At 40.5% G+C, this 13,119-nt stretch overlaps 1 protein-coding gene across 10 annotated transcripts in view; it reads right to left on the bottom strand.

Annotated features, from left to right (window-relative positions):
* LOC110529530 (TGF-beta-activated kinase 1 and MAP3K7-binding protein 2) overlaps positions 1 to 12,603 on the bottom strand; it is a 70,440-nt gene extending 57,837 nt beyond the window's left edge. For 4 of the 10 annotated variants that reach the window (XM_021611781.3, XM_021611783.3, XM_021611782.3 and 1 more), the window contains exon 1: positions 12,215 to 12,603. The gene's annotated coding sequence lies outside the window, so the exon portion shown is untranslated. Of the gene's footprint in view, positions 1 to 12,082 lie in introns of all 10 variants that reach the window. The other 6 variants (XM_036984922.2, XM_090242737.1, XM_090242740.1 and 3 more) reach the window with 3 other exon arrangements.
* Positions 12,604 to 13,119: the final 516 nt, after the last annotated feature.

Raw genomic sequence — 13,119 nt, 5'->3', positions numbered from 1 at the left:
CCAAATCTACTTAATAATATTAGAGGTCGACCGATTATGATTTTTCAACGCCGATACCGATAACGATTATTGGAGGACCAAAAAAGCCGATAACGATTAATCAGACTATTTTTTTTACATTTATTTGTAATAATGACAATTACAACAATACTGAATGAACACTTATTTTAACTTAATATAATACATCAATAAAATCTATTTAGCCTCAAGTAAATAATGAAACGTTCAATTTGGTTTAAATAATGCAAAAACAAAGTGTTGGAGAAGAAAGTAAAAGTGCAATATGTGCTATGTAAGAAAGCTAACGTTTCAGTTCATTGCTCAGAACATGAGAACATATGAAAGCTGGTGGTTCCTTTTAACATGAGTCTTCAATATTCCCAGGTAAGAAGTTTTAGGTTGTAGTTATTATAGGAATTATAGGACTATTTCCCTCTATACCATTTGTATTTCATTAACCTTTGACTATTGGATGTTCTTATAGGTACTTTAGTATTGCCAGTGTAACAGAATAGCTTACGTCCCTCTCCTCGCTCCTCCCTGGGCTCGAACCAGCAACACAACGACAACAGCCACCATCGAAGCAGCGTTAACCGTGCAGAGCAATGGGAACCACTACTAGAAGGATCAGAGCGAGTGACGTTTGAAACGCTATTAGCGCGCGCTAACTAGCTAGCCATTTCACTTCGGTTACACCAGCCTCATCTTTGGGGTCACTTAGAGGTTTGGGGTTACTTAGAAATGTCATTGTTCTTTAAAGAAAAATAAAGAAAATTGTCCATTAAAATAACATCAAATTGCAGATTTTTTTATGGAATATCTACATAGGCGTATAGAGGCCCATTATCAGCAACCATCACTCCTCCTCCACCGCCAATGGCACATTGTGTTAGCTAATCCACGTTTATCATTTTAAAAGGCTAATTAATCATTATAAAACCCTTTTGCAATTATGTTACCACAGCTGAAAACTATTGTCCTGATTCAAGAAAAAATAAAACTAGCCTTCTTTAGACTAGTTGAGTATCTGGAGCATCAGTATTTGTGGGTTCGATTACAGGCTCAAAATGGCCAGAAAAAAATACTTTCTTCTGAAACTTGTCAGTCTATTCTTGTTCTGAGAAATGAAGGCTATTCCATGTGAGAAATTGGCAAGAAACTGAAGATCCCTTACAACTCTGTGCACTACTCCCTTCACAGAACAGCACCAACTGGCTCCAAACAGAATAGAAAGAGGAGTGGGAGGCCCCGGTGCACAACTGAGCAAGAGGGCAAGTAAATGAGTGTCTAATTCGAGAAACAGATGCCTCACAAGTCCTCAACTGGCAGCTTCATTAAATAGTACCCGATAAACGCCAGTCTCAACGTCAACAGTGACTCCAGGATGCTGGCGTTCTAGGCAGAGTTCCTCTGTCCAGTGTCTGTGTTCTTTTGCCCACCTTAATCTTTTCTTTTTATTGGCCAGTCTGAGATATGTCTTTTTCTTTGCAACTCTGCCTAGAAGGCCAGCATCCCGGAGTCGTCTCTTCACTGTTGACGTTGAGACTGGTGTTTATCGGGTACTATTTAATGAAGCTGCCAGTTGCGGACTTGTGAGGCATCTGTTCATTCCTGTGCTGTTTGTAACTACCCTGGTAGGTTGACTGGTAACCTGAACCAGATTGCAGGCACTGGTTACAGTTTGAAACTTTTTCTTGAGTGGGCAGCTTGACTTACTTCTCTGTTGATATCATATACATTATCAAGAATTTCACACATGTTTTCCAGATACTGACTGTTAGCACTTGGTGGTCTATAGCAGCTTCCCACAAGAATGGGCTTTAGGTGAGGCAGATGAACCTGTAGCATATTACTTCAACAGTATTTAACATGAGGTCCTCTCTAAGCTCTACATGAATGTGGTTCTGAATATAAACAGCAACACCTCCACCATTGACGTTTCTGTATTTTCTGTAGATGTTATAACCATGCATTGCTACCAGTGTATCATCAAATGTATTAACTAAATCAGAGATTGTCAGAATATGAATGTCATCTGTTACTGGCAAATTATTGTGTGTGTGTACACACAAATTGGGGGCGGCTACCACCCAGAAACGTGTGCAGTCAGCTGCCTGCAGAGGAAGCCATCACCAGTGTCCACGATCAGGTGCTAGCTACATTCCTCTAAACCATTCACTGTCACATCAGATAGATAGACAAGTCCGCCAGCACCAGCATATCTATCTTGGCTCAATTCCCCTCAAGGCTTTCCTGGCCTCCTCTCCTCTAAATAAATACAAGCTCAATGCCCTAATTCCACTGAATCCACCACCGCCATGTTGTCTTGTGTGGCTTCGGGTGGCGTTGTGGGGCCTCAGGGCTGCCTGAGAGCACAGCAGAGCATGTCACAGAGTAGTGAGGGAGGGACAACAGTAAAGGCACCACCTCACAACCCCTTACTGGTGCAGGAATTAGAGACTCCACTCAAGACTGACCCAATATTACACACCTGGGGGAGACTCGGGAGAGAAGGGGGTTCACAGTGTCCTTGAGCTGCAAGGAGGAGGAATTGAATTAATTGTACAGACTGACTGATGCTAGTATGATAAACTGGCACCACAATTCATGAAAAACAAATATCTTACAATTTATGAGGACAAGCAAGCTATCAGTTAGCATCGTCAATGCTGCTATTATTTATTTGGCATTCCTTCTGCATTGACAATGGAGTGTCTTATTCAGTGTAAATCAATATGAAGGGGAGGATGAGGTGCCAGTTGGCTAGCGTGAGAGTTGAGGTGGTTATCACAACTGTCCTTGACAAGAGGAAGTGTTTGTATGTCACACACACATATCCTGCCACAGTGTCTGGCTGCAGTCTCCTTAATCCCATGGTGTGCAATGTTATGGTCACTGCTGCTCTGTCTTCCTGTGTGTGCAACCTGTCATTCAAACTGTTTGAAAGAAGATGACAACAGAATGACGACAGATACAGCATATATCATAGCCCCCCTTTTCTCCAAAACCCACTGGACTATTCCAAGTCCATTGACCTACTGCTTGCTCATAAATGAAAACTGGAAAGTCATTGCTTAAAGGGCAATTCTGCCACTTTCAACCTCATATTCATTCTCTCCAGCACCATACCAGTGTCTACATATGTGAAAACAGCATATTTCTATGATCTGTGGTTAAAACGAAAGAAACGGTGATATTCAAAACCTGCAATGAGTTTTTAGCTAGAGGGAGGGTATTTTCTTACTCCCCATGTCACCACAAATCTTACAGTGCTTGAAAATCACCGTTTTTTAAATGTTTTAACTTATGTAATTATGTAATTGGGTAGAACTTTTTAACTTTATACATCTTTCTACAAAAAGCAGAAATATCCCCTTGTCACATACACTATATACACAAAAGTATCTGGACACCCCTTCAAATTAGTGGATTTGGCTATTTCAGCCACACCTGTTGCTGACAGTTGTATAAAATCGAGCAGACAGCCATGCAATCTCCATAGACAAACATTGGCAGTAGAAGAGCTCAATGACTTTCAACGTGGCACTGTTCTAACAAGTCAGTCCGTCAAATTTCTGCCCTGCTAGAGCTGCCCTGGTCAACTGTATGTGCTGTTATTGTGAAGTGAAAACATCTAGGAGCAATAACGGCTCAGCCGCGAAGTGGTAGGCTGAGTGCTGAAGCACGTAGCGTGTAAAAATCGTCTGTCCTCAATTGCAACATTCACTACCCAGTTACAAACTGCCTCTGGAAGCAACATCAGTACAATAACTGTTCGTCGGGAGCTTCATGAAATGGGTTTCCATGGCCGAGCAGCCGCACACAAGTCTAAGATCACCATGCGCAATGCCAAGCGTCGGCTGGAGTGGTGTAAAGCATGCCGCCATTGGACTTTGGAGCAGTGTAAACGCGTTCTCTGGGGTGATCAATCACCCTTCAGCATCTGGCAGTCCGACGGACGAATCTGGGTTTAGCCGATGCCAGGAAAATGATACCTGTCCCAATGCATAGTGCCATCTGTAAAGTTTGGTGCAGGAGGAATACTAGTCTGGGACTGTTTTTCATGGTTCGGGCTAGGGCTGGGCGATATGGCCAAAGTATTATATCACGGTATTAAAAAAATAATAATAATTGTATAGCATGATCAACTGTATCAAAAGCCTTGATGAGATCAATAAAAAGTGAGACAGTGTTGTTTTTTGTCGATTGATACATTGATAAAATAGAGTTAGTATATAAAAACACTTTTAGCTGTTCACTCACAAGGGGTTCAAGTATTTTCACCAGGGGTGACAGCTTTGATATTGGCCTATAATTATTTAAAAGAGTTGGATCTCCCCCTTTTAAAAGTGATGGAAGAAATACTGATTTGCAGATCTTTGGAATTCCATTACATTCCAGGGTTAGATTGAACAGATATGTAAGTGGTTCAGCTATGAAATCAGCTGCCAGATTTAAAAATCAGGGAACAAAAAGATCAGGACCTGCAGGCTTTCTCTGATCTATGGATTTCAGGGCATTATGTACCTCCTGCACTGAGAATGGCAAAAAGCTAAAAGTTTGACCAGCTCTTGCTGGTTCATCCACACAGGGTTGTACAGAGACAGAGGACACTGAATCAAACAGCCTACCAGATGATACAAAGTGCTAATTGAAACAATTCAGCATTTCAATTTTGTCATTTACAGCAACAGTCCTTCAATACAGATGAAGGTAATTCATTAACATTACTGTTTCCAGACATAAACTTAATAGCCTTCCAAAACATTCTAGCATCATTCAGGTTATCCAAGGCAAATGATTTCTGAGTAGTGAGAGATCCTAGGGTGGCAACACATACATTCTAAGTGATTTCAATGAGTTTTTCTCTATTCTGATTGTTCTATACTGTTCAATTCAACTTCAACCCTAAAATATGTCATAATTTTCATACATTTCTGCATTTGAGATCATTTCCACACTGCAATGTAGGGCTGCACGATACGGGCAAGCAATCTGGGCCTTATTTTTAATCACATGTTGCAATTTGACTTGCGATTTACAGCAAAACTCTTAACTTTTGGAATCATGGGAATATAATGTCTGTTCTAATTATATAGTTATAATATGACACTTTAATACAGTGTTGTTTGACATGACAACGAATCAAAATGCCAGGGAGGACTTATTGTGACAGGGTAGGAACAAATGTGTTGATAGATTATAGGGTCCCCTAGGAAACACCTTTGGCTACATTGAACGTTTTCTCTTAGCTACTTCATGTTGCTAACATATTCTTGCTTTGCGTTTACCTCTTTAATTTAGAAGACACTGTTGAACAAACAACATGCTGATTTAGGTCTACACCATTACTGGTATTATCAGGATGTATAGCTAATTACGCTTGCTCTTACTCAGTACATTTATTAGCTGGCTAGCTAGCGATTAGCATTAGCGGCTAACAATCAGAGGCTAACAAGATTTAGGAACAACTTGCTAAGAAAAGACAAACTAGCTGTTTGCAGATGTATGAAACACAAACGAATCATGTGATTATAGAACGCTAGTAGATGTATATTAAGAAGCCAAGTGAAAACGGCATCATTGTCATCAACAGTGCTGCATATGCTGCATTGACCATGCAGACTGAACGCAAGTGTCTCGTGGTTGAGGAACATCAAATGCGCTCCTTGAGTGACAGGGGACGCGGCTAGGTCTGTGTGGAAAGCGGTATAGAAAGAGCGGAGAGAGACGACTCAAGTAGCGAAGTAAACTATAAAAATGGACATTACACTCTGCATATCACATTTAACAAACCAAACATTCAAATACCATTATAGAGTGTAAAGTAAAAACCCAAACCGGTCCATGCATCAATACCAGTATATATATATATATTTAAAAAAAAAACGGTATACCGCCCAACCCTAGTTCGGGCTAGAGAAATCTTAACGCTACAGCATACAATGAATGACATGCTACAAGATTCTGTGCTTTGTGGCAACAGTTTGAGGAATGCCCTTTCCTGTTTCAGCATAACAATGCCCCGTGCACAAAGCGAGGTCCATACAGAAATGGTTTGTCAAGATCAGTGTGGAAGAACTTGACTGGCCTGCACAGAGCCCTGATCTCAACCCCATCGAATACTTTTGGGATGAATTGGAACGCCGACTGCGAGCCAGGCCTAATCGCCCAACATCAGTGCCCGACCTCACTAAAGCTGTTGTGGTAGAATGGAAGCAAGTCCCCGTAGCAATGTTCCGGACATCTAGGAAAGCCTTCCCAGATGAGTGGAGGCTGCTGATGCAGCAAAGGGGGGATCAACTCCATATTAATGCCCATGATTTTAGAATGATGTCCACATGTGTCCACATACTTTTGGTCATGTAGTAGTGTATGTATGTGCTGGAGATAATGAAAATGAAGTTGAAAAGTGGTGGAATTGCCCTTTAAGTGCACAATACAGCATTTCTCTAACAATGCTAAATAAACATGTATCGAGACTTGCACTCCTGTCTTTCCAAACATCCCTTTTTAACACACAAGTCTGTTCTGTTTTTAATTACTTTAAATGCTACATCCAAAGAAACCCAGCTGAGGCACTCTCCTATATTTCTTTAATTGATGGTTGTGCTACTATCCTATTTCATAGCAGAGTTCCTCCTGGGTTGTGTCCCAAATTGCACCATATACCATATATAGGGCCCATAGGGCTTTGGTCAAAAGTAGTACACTATGTAGATACTAGGGTGCCATTTGGGGTGTAAATGCAGCAAGGGAAAGGAACATTGAAAAACACTTAATTAGCAGAAAAAGCATGCTCTCTAATTATTCTTCTGTTTTCTATGCTGATTAAGTGCTTGTGTTGCTGAGGAGGGCTATTTTAGGAACATTGGTTCCACTGACTGAACTATTTACAAGTTTGTCAAAGTGTGCTTCCTAAATGACACCCTATTCCCTATATAGTGCACTACTTTTAAAATAGTGCACTATATAGAGGACAGGGTGCCATTTGGAATGCGCACACACAAGTTTGTCAAAGTGTGCTTTCTAAATGACACCCTATTCCCTATATAGTGCACTACTTTTAAAATAGTGCACTATATAGAGGACAGGGTGCCATTTGGAACGCGCACAAAGACATTCAGCAGAACTAGACTATCTATAAAAAACATATGGTTCCCAAGTGGATACAGTACCTACTATAGGAAAGTTCTGGTTTGAATACGACATGTTACATTAGTGGCTCAGCCGACAGAATACAAACTGAAGGGAGCGCGTGCTGATTTCAGTTGAGACCAAACTAGGCTAATTTGAAAAAGAGAAGATGCATTGATTTGAGTAATGGGACTGATTTTAGGGGAAAACATACTGTCGTGATTTAAGGAGGAGAATGCAGACTGATTTAAGTAGTGGAAAATAGTACCCAAGGTCAAGCAGGGGGGCAGAGTGCACAGTCTCGCTATAGGATGTGGTGCACACTTCTCCCATTTCCTGAGGCAACAGATCCTAAAAAGGCAGCTATACTATAATAACACCTTTGACTGCACACACAGCATGTTGAGCACCCAGAGGCATGAAAACAGAACCAACAAAGTGTAACGGAATCTCTCACAGCATTTACAAAAGCAAAGTGGTTGGGGGGGTGGCAGTACAATGGTTAATTGTGTTTTCACCTGATCATGGTATAGTTTATACATTTTCTAGGCTTGAGAGGTTGTCTGATCTACGCGATAAACCACAACCAAGGTTACTTCCTCCCTGTCAGTGAGCAAAAAAGTTAATACCTCTCACTTCTTTGAAAACAGCTGACTACAGCATGTGCAGTAACAGGCAAATAGCGCATCCTTTATGCACCAAAAGACATCCACAGAGAGGTTGAGCAAGTTCACTCACATAAACACATCAACAATTCTTGAGACATAAGCCTATACCTAAAGTTTCAACTATAACTAGTCCTTAAAGGTCAAATCATCACTTTAATACTTAGGAATTTTTGGTCCTATTCAATAATTAATGTGAATGCGGAGAGAGGAAAACAAACCAAAAGGTAATAAACAATTGCATTGCCTGATCAGAGATAAATATGTGATGTTCACATCAAACAGATCCTAGAACTGGCAAAATATAACTTTTTTTAGTGTAATGTTTACTGTTTTTTATTTTTTTTTATCACTTTTGTTTATTATTTATCTCACTTGTTTTTGGAATGTAAACATATGTTTCCCATGCAAATAAAGCCCCTTAAATTAAAATTGAATTGAGTGAGAGCCAGAGGCCCTGTGCTCCTGTCAACACCATATTCCCTACATAGTGCACAACATTTGACCAGAGCCATTTGGGACACATCCAGAGACAGAGACACTGTGGTCCTGTCAGTGTGCTCTGGTAGAACAGCCTGGAGACGTCATGGTTGTGCTCAGTCACACAAAAGGAGCTGGCCCATTACTACTGATGACTGAGACCTTTCTTCTTCAATTCAAGCAAATGAAGGAGAGCAAAAAAATGATGCTCTGTGATTGTTTTGATTTTGCTAAAATCAGAGAGCTAACTAGATTAGCTGCTTTAAATGACACAGTTGTTAAGAACTATTTATTCTGCCACTGTGAGGATTGTTCAGTCATAACCGTGTGTTACTCCCCAATTTCACGACTTAGTTATAAACCCCATTTCTTAAAGATTCACTCTTTAGCAATGTCCTTCTCTTATCAAGTAAAATGTGTAAAAGTGTGGTGGTTCTACTGTTTTGGTTTATGTCATGTTACAATGTTGTGTTTACTGTTTTTTGTAAGTAAAAAATAAACTCTAACCACACTTCGCTTCAAGTGATTGGAATCCGTTGAACTGAGCGATTACTTGCAGCGGACCCTGCAAAATCTACCACACTGGTATTCCAACAATGTGTCAAATAGCCTTATCAACGTGTAATGATTCAGTAATGCAAAGTGCCTCTTGCAACTAGGCTCTAATGGTGGTGGAGTCAGTCCACGTAACCTTTGCAGTGTCATACTCAGTAGATGCATGCAATTTAACCACTGAACTGGAAAGTCCACCATGTGAAATGGGAGGATTCCATTTGAAGCTAAGGAGTTAGAGAGCTGCTTTACCAGGGGGAGGGAGGTTCAACTGAGTCTCTCTTCCTGACAGCCAGGCAGCCACACACAGGCCAGGGTGGGGGAGGGTTAAAGCCAGAGGCTCTGTCTCTCTCTTCCTGAGACAGACTGCTGCACTTGGCATAATGTGATGTATCCTTATAGTGTACTTACTACGTACTGCTCTCATAGAGATAAGGCAACATGACTATAACAAACAATATGAAACCAATCAATAAAACGTTAGTGTCCACCTGGTAGGGTAATTGTGATGCAACATTTTACCAGAACACTCCAACTACTTCACGATGTAGCTATTACTGATAAAACTATGAACAGGACAGAAAAATGCTCTGGTGGCAAAATTAACCAAATCCAGTGTCTGACAGATAGGAAGGTAAGCCAGCATGACTTCCTAGGTTAAATTTCCTCTGTACTGTTGATCCAAACAACTAGCACTTGTACTCACGCCAGTATACTCATATAATTATCCCTCCCCCTGCCTAGTCAAAAAAAACAGCCCCTCTCTGACTGGGAAGGGGTTGTTGTGCAAATGATAAACCTCAAAACCAGTCTTTCAGGAGAGAGGATTCCAGTCTTGGCAATAATGAACCATAACATTTTGAAACACCATGCCATTAGCCTTAAAGATACAACAGCAACAGGAACTGACTATTAGTCCATGAAATAAAAAAGCACACAATGCATTTTCTTTGTTTTTCAGCTTTGGTTGACTAACATCTATCTACCTTGTCCAATGTGTGTTTGCAAACGGCACATTTGGAAACTAAGCAGGGAGACATTACTTTGACCGTGAGCTTGCAAACAACATCAAACAACTTCATTCTTATTCACTAACTCAACACTGTATATAAATGTTTAGCCTAACCTCCCTTCATTCACACTCACAAAACACCAAGTCATTGAAGAAATACTGTGCTCCCCTCACTGCACTTTCAAAATAATTGAAAAACTGAATGTACAACTTCATTATCTCTGATGAAGACCTACACAGAACATCCATCCACTCCAGTCATCGTCTTGTTCGAACTTGTGATTTATCTGTGGATTAGCGCTTATCAGAGTAAAACGTGAGACTATCACCCCCAAAGAGTGGCAAATCAGCAGGGCTTTCTCAGCGAGCGACATATATTTGCCCAGCTACAGGCACACATGGTTTCAGTTAGGGGTCTGCACCTATAAACAGTTGGCCATGGCAGCTTATTGGTCAGGAAGTTCAATGTTGACTGCAAGTCAAGACAGGCACAAGCTGCTAATGAATAATACTCTACCCAAACCACTATCAGCAACACCAACACAACCATTGGAGACCAATAGAGAAGAGATTCTAGAAAGCCTAGTAGTAATTTAAATGGACCGCACTAGACCCTTTACAGCCAGGCTATTGACAAATCACTGTTAAATATTTTAACTTTGTAGCAAAAGGAATACCACAAAGGAACATTCAGGCATTTACTTTAATTACATGGAATATCAGGAATACCACCCAATTATTTGGAAGAGAGTTAAATCAAGAGAGCTGAATTAATAGCCTATATGGACAAAAATAGGGCAAGATAACAAGATGGTCCTTGTGTGCAGTGACAACTACTATGCATGGAGATAGTATACATGTTGTGTATCCATAAAGTTAGCGTGGTTGAAGGATGAGGTTCATATTCCAATGATTGATTTGCCCTAAATATTCAAAAACAAAAGCCTTACAAGGGGAATATTGTTTAATTCCAAGTGAGCAACAACAATCTGTGGTTAAAACAGTTACTGGCTGACATGTAGCCTATAAAGGCCAGGGCACATGATAAAGTATTCATTATTTTGAAAGACACTATGAGCAAAGTGTGCATAAATAGCGAAATAGGCTACATTAAACCATTGCAAACAAGGCCTGAACCATGTATGTCTTTGTAGATAACAAACTATAATTAAGGTAAGATAGTAAATATATTATTATTGTAATGTGTCAAACCCACCTCCCACACATGCTCCCCTGCACCTATCCATTGGAAAGCTGTCAAACCTCTCATCTGAAATACTCCTGAAGGGACATTTCAATACATGGGTCAAATCTGCTCAGATGATCAAACTAAGTGATTACATTCACTTTAACTAAGAAATATATCTGTATCACATAAGTGAGCGAAGAAACAATTATAAAATGATAAAGAATAACATATAGCCTAATTGAGAGAATGTGCAAACATATTTCATATAAGTTACATAGAAGGGAAGGAGAAAGTACAGGGCAGGCTACTGTTACTGCGTTTGACACCTCGAGGTAATTCGATTCGTGCAGCAATACAATTATGTAGTCTACAGGAGACTTTCGATTAGCCTAGTTATTACATTGGGCCTGTGCTATGCCATTCGGAACTCCTAATATGTCTCTAGGCAATATTTGGGGAGGCCCATCAATGCAGCCGATAGGATAGACAGGCCATCATATAATTGTAAAGCAATGTTTTACACATTTAGATGCTGGCAACAACTGCAGCTAACTTGTTACATTTAGGAAGCATCAAACGTCCGGGTAAATTACCAGACCAACTATCGCTACTTGCGAGCTACTATGTTAGCTACGTTACCGAGCTAATTAACTTTTTGAAAACTATTTCCAAAAAATAAATCTAACTTATTTGAAGTCACAACACTTGATATAATCATATTGGCATTATAACGGCCGTGTTACAATTTAGTTGTGCACTCGGAACACCATGGCTGACGAAGAAGTTTTGCAAGAACTCTCAATGGAAAAATGTAGCTACTATAGTGTAGCCTTTATAAACTACAAAACATGCACGTCAGCTTTAAAATGAGCGGACTATAAATGCAAGGTTTACAGCTAAATTTGATTACAAATGTGTAATAACATATGCATGCTGGACACAACATATCGCACATAGCTAAACGAAATAGCTCACCAGATGCAGTCAAAAACTTTTTCACACCTGAAAAGCCGACAACAGAAAGTTTGTTCTTCGTTTTCTACTTACCAGAGGGATGTGCTCGCACATACATTTCAAACATGTTAGTAGCGAGTTGTTAGACCGAATTTCCATTTACAGTAACTCAACTACAACTTCAACCACTTCTGGTTCTGGGCCTATTCTGAAGCATTCGCTTACCGTCTCCGCCGCCGCTCCCCGGGCCACCTTCAACACCCGAAACTCAACCACAGAATCTCCCACAGGGCCGTGGTGCTGAAAGAAAAGCGGCGAGGTGGACTTCGTAGACGGAGTTTCTACGGTACCCAGGCCTTCTCTGTTTTGACCCGAGTGGGGGGTTACTACAGCCCCCGATGTTTCAGAGACACGGGAATTCTTTTGACAGCTCTTCTTCTTTACCCCCTCTACTCCCCCTTAATTTCTCTTTTCTTACTTCCAACAGATACGAATCAAAATACTTGTCACAGAATATGGCGGCTGCACAAACGAGCGCCTATCGCGAGACTTTAATTTTTCCTCCTAGGGGAAAGTTATGTTAGGGGAGAGGAAGTATGATTGCTAAATCCTCTGTAGAAGCAGAGACAGAGAATGAACAGTTTGTGGTAATATTATTGGAATGGAAACTATCAACAGACGTGTGGGAGGAATACAGGTGGGGGTTAGGTCTGTGTCACTCTGAGTCTCATGGAACAACAGAGAAAATTAGGTCACAATAGTTATGTGCTGCTAGAGTAAAAATACTGTAAATTGGTAAGTACACACCCACAATGATATCTCACCCATAATAACAATAAAACACACCCATAATATCTCAAAAAAGGTATCCAACAGACAAAATGGATTGTAAGTGATTTTGTAAACAAAAAATGATGTCCAGAATAACACCTTCTAAAAAAAACTGCTTGTTTCAGCTGGTGGTCAGCTGTAAGCAGGTCCTCCCCTCAGAGGACAGCTATACTAAAGCTGGGAGCCAGTGGGAGGTTATAATGGTCATGTGGGTAGTCACTGTGTGTTTTTGACCCCCAAAGAGAGGAGTTCCGGGGGAGGCGAGAGCTACAAAAGAGCAAGGAAAAAAACAAATCTAG

This window comes from Oncorhynchus mykiss, chromosome 8, assembly GCF_057628025.1.
Source record: "Oncorhynchus mykiss isolate SJ-2025 chromosome 8, ASM5762802v1, whole genome shotgun sequence".
NCBI classification, from domain to species: Eukaryota; Metazoa; Chordata; class Actinopteri; order Salmoniformes; family Salmonidae; genus Oncorhynchus; species Oncorhynchus mykiss.
Note: the sequence above shows the minus strand (reverse complement) of the source record. Positions and strands in the feature narration are given on the sequence as shown.